Below are 8,058 nucleotides of genomic sequence, written 5' to 3'. Positions count from 1 at the left end.
CAGCTGTGCCCGGCGTCCCGGGCCGTGGGCGGGTCCTCCGAGAGGCCGGGCGGCCTGGCGCTCCGCCCCCCGCAGGTGAGGCTGGCCCCGCCCACGGCCCGGGGAAAGTTTAGGCCGGCGGCTAGAGCCCAGAGGGACTTTCTGCACCTCGACTGCAGAGCCCGGAGCCTCCAGCGCCCCTCGAATCAGGATGAGTCCCGCGTGCGCGAAGCTGGAAACCCGGGCCTTGGCGACCTAGAACCTTAAGAACTCGGAATCCGGGACACTCTGGATCCCAGACCCATGGCCTTCTTGAGGTTTCTTCCTATGGGCCTTTGCCTTGGCTGTGCCTCCTGCTTGGACCTCTCTTCTCACGGAGCTCATTATTTGTCTGGTCTCTTCGCAAAGGCCGCTTCCTCCGAGAGGCCTTCCGTGACTGCCCCTTCTAAATGACACCCCCCCCCCCACCAAAACACTTTCCCTTTTGGATTTGGTTCACAAAATTTTCGGGGCCTAGAACTATTTTATGTCACATCGCGTTATTGGCGACGGAATGTAATGGCTAAAATTTGGGCTCTGGGTTCAAATCTCATTCCAGCCACTTACTGGCTGTGCAGGCCTTGGACAAGGAACTGAATTTCTCGGTTTTCCTAATCTATAAAATGGAGATAGTCAAAGGCTGTGAAGATCGAATGCGTTAATAAAAAGATAGGAAGCACTTAGCAAATATTAACTACCGATTGCATATTATTATTATTATTATTATTATTATTGTTTTACATATATTTTAGTCTGGTTGTGTATTATATTATCGTTTCACCCCATACTAGAATGCCAACTCCTGAGGGCAGGGCCCTGTGTGGTCAGTACTGTATCTTTAGCGCTAAAACAGAGCTGGCGCAAAGTAGGTGCTCCCTAAATATTTGTCGAGTGACTGGCTGACTGAATCAAGTCCTAGAAAAGTAAATTGGCCCAAAACTGGGTTCACGGGTTCTCGAATCAGAGAATTTGGTTCACCTGGAGCTTTTCCGAAACCCTGAAGTACCCTAGTCTCTGCACTACAAAATACATCCGGCAGAGGGCGCTACTGTCCCGTGCACCAGACCGCCAGAAGCTCCGCGTTGGTTCTCCAAGCTCCAGTGCAAATGCTCCCTGCTCTGGAGCTCTGAGAAGCTTTCTCTGACACCCCACAGGCTGCAGGAGACGCTCCTTCCGGGATCCTGCCGCCTCCTGGACTCCCACACCCCAGCCCCGCCCACCGTGGGTCATGGGCTCCCACACTGGGCTCACTATTGTGTCCATAGTGCTGAACACAGAGAAGGAGGCCCTCGGGACAGTGGGTGTTGATTGAATGATAGAAAATGAAACTCAAGTTCACGCTCCAAATTCTCCCGATTATTTTTTTTAAGATTTTATTTCCTTATCTTTAGAGGGGAAGGGAAGGAGAGAGGGAGAGAATTATCAATGTGTGGTTGCCTCTCATGTGTCCCCCGCTGGGAACTAGTCTGCAACCCAGGTATGTGCCGTGACTGGGAACCGAACTGTGACCGTCTGGCTCGAAGAGCTACGCTCAATCCACTGAGCTATGCCAGCCAGGGTTCTCCTGATTACTTTGAGGGAACAGAAGAGATGGGGAAGCTGCAGGTGCGGAGACTGCAGGCAGGCGGCCCAGGTGCACACCCCTGCTGCGCCATTTGCTGGCTGGGCAGCCCTGGAGCCAGGAACTAACCTGTCTGGGCCTCGGGCTCCTGGTGTGCCTGCAGCACAGGACTCACAAAGGCAACCTACTCTGGGAGACTGACGTGGGGATAGATGGGTAATCTCCTAAAAGGTCCAGCTGCGGAATGGCCCCGGAAGACACAGTGTGTGGGAGGGAATCAGGGCCAGATAAGATCTGAGTTCAAATCCTTCTGTTGCTATTTTCTTTCCGTGTAACCTGGGGTAAGGGGTGATTTTCTGACACCTATTTCCTCATCTCTAAAACTGGGAGGATCACACTCATTACATTGCAGAGAATATTAAAGGACCCAGAGGTGGAAATAAAATGTTAATTAAGGGGACCGGTTCTTTAGGCCAAGCACTTTCGCACACTGACGAGGGCCGGAGTATCTTGAGATCTTACGCAGGATGGGCCCTATGCCAAGTCTTGTAACTCTTAATCCTCACATGAGCCCGTAGGATGCTATGATTATCCCCATTTCACAGGAGAAGATGAGGCACAGACAGGTCAAGGGAGTCGTCCGAGATGACAGGATCAAGGTGTGGCAAAGTCCCTGAAGCCACACAGCTACCCCCTGAAGTGAGCACTATGACTGGCCCCATAGAAAGAGGGAGAAACTGAGGCTCAGAGGGGAGAAATCCCTCACCCAAGACCACAGCCAAGAAGGCGCTCAATAAAACTCTGTTCTATCACTTTAGGCCTTAGTTTGCCAGGTCATAAAAATGGGTGGATGGGTTGTAAGCTTTCCTATTTTCACCTCTTGGCTATGATTTTTTAAAAGCTCCACTCTGTTTTTTGAATCCTCACCAGAGGACATTTTTTTTCATTGATTTTAGAGAGAGGAAGGGGCCCCTGGCTGATGTGGCTCAGTAGATTGAGTTCCGGCCTGTGAACCAAAGGGTCACTGGTTCAATTCCCAGTCAGGGCACATGCCTGGGTTGTGGGCCAGGTTCCCACTAGGAGGCACAAGGGAGGCAACCACACATTGATGTTTCTCTCCCTTCATTCCTTCCCATAAAAAGAGAGAAGAAGGGCAAGAGAGAGGAGAGAGACATTGATTGGGGATTGAACCTGTAACTTGGGGATGTTCCCTGACCTGAAATCGAACCTGCAACCTTCTCCAGGACCATGGTCCAACCGACTGAGCCATACCAGCCGGGGTTCCCTGTCCTTCTTTTAATTTACAAAGCAGTGCACTGTCAGAAACATGATCACAGGGAACAAACGAGAGACTGAGTGAAAAGCCTTTGTAACCCTTGAGCCCCAGACGCCCCTCCCAGAAGCAAACGCATCACCACTCTCTGACCTTCTCCCAGAGACACTCCGTGGGTATGAATTGCGTGTTGATGTATGAGCGAGAGCACCCCCTTAGGAAAAGCAAGAATGAAAAACATCTTACCCATAGAGTAGACTGAGCGATAGCCTTGACTTTGGGTGTGTCATACACCTTGCTCTGGACATTGGCTGAGGGGCACAAGTGGCAGGCCCCCTCCGAGCTTTTCCCATTGCGAGTCCACGCGTAGGCCTGAGAAAGGATTCCCCGTGTGGCTGCGCTCACCTCGGCCCACACCCCACATTGCCTGCATATTGTTAACAGATGAACAGGCATGTTCCAAATCGCATGAGTTTAGGCGAGCAGACACACAGGCTCGAATCGGGCAGCGTCCAACCTAGCAGACAGGAGGCAGTTCCGAGGAGCCATACAAAAGGATTGGCTTACAGGCAGAAGGGAGTGGGAACAAGCAACTTATTCTAGGTGGAAAAGCAGCTTAGTTATTGCAAAGTCACTTTGCTTTAAAAGATAGCAGGAGCCCCGGCCAGGCAGCTGAGTTAGTTGGAGCAGCATCCCACTTACACTGAGGTTGCGGGTTTGATCCCCAGCCAGGACGCAGGGGAGAATCAATGAATGAATGCCCAGGTAAGTGGAACCACAAGTCAATGCTGCTCTCACTCTCCCCCTTCCCCCTCCCTCAACTCAATAAGTTTTTTAAAAAGATTTTATTTATTTATTTTTAGAGAGAGGGAGGGAGTGAGATGGAGAGAAACATCAATATGCGGTTGCCTCTCGTGCCTACTGGGGTCCTGGCCCACAGCCCAGGCATGTGCCCTGACTGGGAATCAAACCGGCGACCCCCTGCCTCGCAGCTCCGTGCCCAATCCACTGAGCTACACAAGCCAGGGCTCGATAAGATTTTAAAAAGCTTTTTATTTCTTTATTTTTAGAGAAAGAGAAAGGGAGGGAGAAAGAGAGGGAGAAAAATATCAATCGGTTGCCTCTTACACACCCGCAACCACAACCCGGGCATGTGCTCTGACCGGGAATTGAACTGGTGACCTTTCAGTTTGCAGGACGATGCCCAGCCCACTGAGCCACACCAGCCAGGGAATTTTTAAAAAATGGCTGGAGCCCCTGTCCTGATGGCTGTGTTGGTTGGAGTGTCGTCCCCGCACCGAAAGGTCATGGGTTCCACATCCCTTGTGGGTGGGTACATGTATTGGAGGCAACTGATGGACGCTTCTCTCCCTCGGAGATCAATAAAGACATATCCTCGGGTGAGGATTACAAAAAGAAACAAAAAGATGGTAGGAGTGTCAGGCAGATGACCTAACTAGTGCCGAGCAGATGATTCCTGGTTGCCTGATTCAAGAATCCCTTTCTGGGAGAACCAAAACTGTCACTAAGTCTTAGGGACATGGGGCTTAGCAGAAGTCCATTTTAGGCCCGCGTCTTTTTTAAAAAAGAGAGATGGGAAGGGAGGGAGAAAGAGGAACATTGAAGTGGGAGAGAACCATCCTCAGTTGCCTTTTGTAGGCATTCAAATGGGGGATCGATGCCTGCAACCCAGGCATGTGCCCTGGTGGGGAATTGAACCTGAGACCTTCCGGTTTGCAGGATGACGCCCAACCAACTGAGCCACACCGGCCAGGGCCTGTGGTCTTGTTTTTAACAGTGTGAAACGGAGCTGCCCAGCTGAGCCCAGCCCAGCCCAGCCAATTCTCATCCAACTCACATCCATTTTAAAGCTACTGCATTTTGAGATGGTGTGTTGCACAGTATTTTTGTGGCGATAGGTATTTCCCCATTTACCAGTGTATCTTGGTGTTATAGTCTGGATATTTGTGTCCCCCCAAAAAAACCCCAAGTTGAAACCCTAACCCCCAAAGGTAAGAATTAGAAGGCGGGGCCTCTGGGAGGCAATGAGGCCGTAACAGTGGAGCCCTCGTGAGTGGGATTAATGTCCTCGTGTCCCTTCCACCACGTGAGGGCACAAGAAGTCTGCAGTCCGTCCCCATGAGGGCTCTCACCTGACTGTGCTGGCGCCCTGATCTTGAACTTCAGGCTCCACAGCTGTGAGCAACGGTTTCTATCGTTTATACGCCGCTCACTCTGGGTTACGGAAGCCCAAAAGAACTAAGACACTGGGCAATTGTCCCAAAGTAGTGCATATGGATTCGTTGTATTCTTTTAAACAGCTGCATATTATTCCTTTGGGGGATGGCTCATCTTTTATCCATTAATATAAACATTTTAAAAGAAATCTTATTTATCTATTATTAGCGGAAAACAGAAGGAGAGAGGAAGAGAAATACCAATGTACGGTTGCCTCTCATACACCCCCTGCTAAGAACTGGCCTGCAACCCAGGCATGTGCCCTGACTGGGAATCGAACCGCGATCCTTTGGTGCACAGGCCCACGCGCAATCCACTGAGCCACACCAGCTGGGGCCATTAATATAAAGGTTTTTGAAAAGCCATTCACAAGACAAAGAAGAAATGAAAATGTAAGTTATAAAGTATTTAGAAGTAACCAACAATCAGAGTATGTGCCCTGACAGGTGTGGATCAGTTGGTGGGGCATCATCCTGCAAACAAAGGGTCGCAAGTTCGATTCCCGGTCGAGGCACACGCCTGAATTGCGGGTTCTGTCCCTGGTCAGGAGCGTGTGATTGATATTTCTCTCTCACATCAATGTTTCTCCCCCTCTCTTTCTCCCCCCTTCTGCTCTCTCTAAAACTAAATAAATAAAAAATCTTTTTTAAAAAACCCTGTAAAGAACAATCTATTGCTGCATGTGACGATATAAACAAATCTCAACAAATGTTGATCAAAAAAATTCAGACCAAAGAGACAGCTTCTTGTATGATTCTATTTATATGAAGTTCAATAACAGGCAAAGCAAATACATGGTGTTAAAAGGCAGGATACTGGTTCCTTTGGAAAAAGAGAGGGACGTTGCTTAGGAGGGAGAATAAGAGAGCTTTTTGGGGTGCTGGAGATGTTCTTTATCTTGGCCTTGGTGGTGGTTACTCAGGTGTACACACACAAAAAATTCATTTAGCCTAAGGTTAGGGCACTTTGGTGAATAGTTATACCTCAATAAAAAAGTGACTTTAAGAAACTAAAACATAGCCCTGGCTGGTGTAGCTCAGTGGATTGAGCGCGGGCCTGCGAACCACATGATCGCGGTTCGATTCCCAGCCAGGGCACATGCCTGGGTTGCAGGCCAGTTCCCAGCAGGGGACTCATGAGAGGCAACCATACATTGATATTTTTCTCCTTCTCCCCTTCCCTTCCACTCTAAAGATAAATAAATAAAATCTAAGAAAAATGAAATTAAAATGTAAATAAATGGGACCACCCATTCACCCCAAATATAACATCTTCAATGCAAATAGAGCCCTGGCTGGTGTGGCCCAGTGGATTGAGAACTGGACTATGAACCAAAGGGTTGCAGGTTCGATTTCCAGTCAGGGCACCTGCCTGCGTTGCAGGGCCGGGTCCCCAGTTGGGGGCAAGAGGCAATCACACACTGACGTTTCTCTCCCTCCTCCTTCCCTTTCCCTCTCTGTAAAAATAAAATATTAAAAATAGATAAATAAATAATAAATATGAAATAGCAACGAAGAACTGGGATGCAACTAAAGCAGCACCTAGAGGACAATGAATAGCTAAACTGACAAGGATAGATTGGGAGGAATTGGGCAGGACAGGAGGGAGTCGGGAAAGACTCCTATTCGCCTGTCTGCCCCACCCCACACCACAGGGGCCTGACAGCCATTAACTCACAGCACTGCAGCGGGCCTGGCCTTCCTCTCCAAGGACAAGAAGGAGTGGGCAGGTCCTTAACCCTCTGGCTCTGGGGCTGGCTTTGATCTACAGACTACCAGGATTGGAGGAGGAATCTTGGGGGTGGGTGAGAAGAGCCTCCGGGAGGCCATGGGGGTGCAATGCTGCCTCCTGAAATGTCCCCTGAATGTGGCAGCCACAGCCTCAGGGGAAAGATCGGAACGGGGGAGGTGGTAGGAACTAGAGAGGGTTTGGGAGCCTGTTATCGGGGCAGTGCGGGGGCCTTGGGGCTGAAGGGAAGGGTGCAGGCTCTGGAAGTCCAGAATACTGACTGTGACCTTGAGCCACTTCCTTGCCTCTTGCAGTCTTGTTGTCCATCCTCTGCGAAGTGGGGCTTCAGCACGAAGGGGCAGGATCGGGGAGGGGCTATGAAAACCAGCTCAGGGGCTGACTGTCTCGAAGCCTGGCTCCGCTACGTCTCAGCTGTGTGGCTTTGGGCAAATGACGTGGCCTCTCTGGGCTTCATGTTCCCGATTTGTGACATTTGCAGTACTCACTTTATAGGACCATTGGGGAACTAGATTGATCAATACACACCAAGTGCTTGGACTGCTGAGCAGTGGGGACAAATTATGGGGGCCTGACGACCCAGAGAAGGCCTCTGGGTCGATGACAGAGTCTGACCTTTCAGAGAGGCCTCCACATTACTCCCTCCAGAGCCCCAGTCCACTCTCCACTGCACTGTGCCAGTTCGCCTCCCAGTGTGACCATGAGCAAATTACTTCACCCTTCTGAGCCTTACGAGGGGACTATTACTGCAGAGAATTCTGGGACACTAAGTTTCTAGCATTTCTGGCTTCTCCAACAGAAGCCATTACAGGGTGAGGACCTCTCCAAACACAGCAAGGGCTTCTGATGCTGTGTGGGCACAAAGACTGTCAAATGTCTCCACAAGGGACTGCTAGGGGCCCAGGGGGCTGGGCCATGCCACCCACAGGTTGTGTGACGAGCTGGATCCCTTGTCTCTCCTGCTCACAGCGCCCTGTGGCTCCCCTAGCTCTCACCTCTCACGCTGAGATGGAAATGCCTCCGCAGTCCTTAGCTCCACCCCCACAGCTCTGCTCCCGCCCCCTCTCCAGCCTCCCGTTCCTCCTCCCACTCTCCCCTCTGCCCTACCTGCTCCAGCCCTGCGGCTCCTCCCCGACTCTCCAAGAAGCCAAGCCACTCCCACCTCAGGGCCTTTGCACCTGCTGTCTGCCTTCTGGATTTCCCACCCGGCTCTCCCCCCTCC

Source organism: Sturnira hondurensis, unplaced genomic scaffold (genome assembly GCF_014824575.4).
Source record: "Sturnira hondurensis isolate 20B ecotype Veracruz unplaced genomic scaffold, ASM1482457v3 Scaffold0001020, whole genome shotgun sequence".
Classification (NCBI taxonomy): Eukaryota; Metazoa; Chordata; class Mammalia; order Chiroptera; family Phyllostomidae; genus Sturnira; species Sturnira hondurensis.
This window is presented reverse-complemented; position numbering follows the sequence as displayed.